This window comes from Fundulus heteroclitus, unplaced genomic scaffold (genome assembly GCF_011125445.2).
Source record: "Fundulus heteroclitus isolate FHET01 unplaced genomic scaffold, MU-UCD_Fhet_4.1 scaffold_140, whole genome shotgun sequence".
Lineage (NCBI taxonomy): Eukaryota > Metazoa > Chordata > Actinopteri > Cyprinodontiformes > Fundulidae > Fundulus > Fundulus heteroclitus.
Genome location: NW_023396552.1, coordinates 51,640 through 53,166, shown reverse-complemented (window position 1 = coordinate 53,166; position 1,527 = coordinate 51,640).

Sequence of the window (1,527 nt, the reverse complement as noted above, 5' to 3'; positions counted from 1 at the left end):
AAGCAAGGCGTACCTAATAAAGTGCCTGGTAGAAATTGAAACCGGACAGTAAACTGAGAAAAAGTCTTGGTAGCTACATATGCTGCTAACTTGCATTTACCTTTGGAGTCATCCACCCAACCTAGCACGTTCTAGCTGGTTATCAGAAAAAGTTTTTCTAGTTTTATTTTTTTTTTATTCTTTGACCAGAGGTAATCAGAGTAACACAAGACAATGTGGGTCTGCGTTACATGCTTGAAGGAACAGGTTCACAAATAGTGGTTATATGCAGGGCCGGATTTAGGAGGATAGGGGCCCCTGGGCTAGAGTCAATATATATATATATATATATATATATATATATATATATATATATATATATATATATATATATGCCCTCTGAAGGATTTTTTACAGCCCCCAGTTCTCAATAAAAGCAGAGGTGGGTGCAAATGAACAATTTTCATCTTGTAGGAACTCGAACCACAAACACGACCTACATTTACTCAAACGCAAACCAAATAAGAGAATAATACTCAACCCTAAAAAGTTTGAAACTTTGAGCCTGTCTTATAATACAGACTTGCACAATATTTGTTTTGTATCTACAATCATTTAAATTTTTACTTTAATTTAGCAGATAAACTTTGAAAAAGACCAAGTTTGTTTTCAAATTATTTTACAGCCCCAAATTTCTTTTAACATAATATTAACCCTCATGTCAAAATGTTTGGACAACACATCCTTCGGGGGCCCCCGAAATGCCGGGGCCCCGGGCTGCAGCCCCGGTAAGCCCCTGCTAAAATCCGGCCCAGGTTATACGTGTAGAGTTCCCTGAAAGTCTGAAAGTAGTTCCTATGCTCCACTTATCTGGAACAAACTTCAAGAAAACTGTAAAAGTGCAGAGAGCCTGTTTTCCTTTAAATCAAGATTAAAAACACTTTTGTTTAGGATTGCCTCTGACTGTTCTAGTAAAACTGTGTTACTGAAACATCATTAGTTCAACTTTGTAGTCCAATTGTTTTTAATGTTTGCTTTTAGTTTCTATTATTTTTTTGTTTCTACATTTTATTCCTACTTGCTTTTATTCTGTTTTATTTTCCTATATTTTAATCATGTAAAGCACTTTGCTTGTCTCTGTACTGAAATGTGCTATACAAATAAATTTGCCTTGCCTTGCCTATTACTCTTCAGAAAACACCTTAGCATTTAGTGAACTGGTAAATGTTATGAAATATTTTAGAGCTACTGATTTTGAGTATTTTATTTTATGCATTTACGTAATCAGAAGAAACGAAACGGTCAAAAAAGAGATTGAGCATTACTTTGTGTAACTTAGTTGGCTAAGGCTAGAAACCACATAAGAACAAATATTGCATGTATTCGTTCATCTTTCTCGATTTATATGAGCTAAAACAAATCTTTTTGAATTTGCAATACCGAGAGGTCGTTTTCTGTTTACTTGTTGCTCCTCTGAACATTTAAATTCCGATTTTCAAAAACACATCGAACGTTCCAGACGTTAGGCCACAGCTTTTATTATGAAAG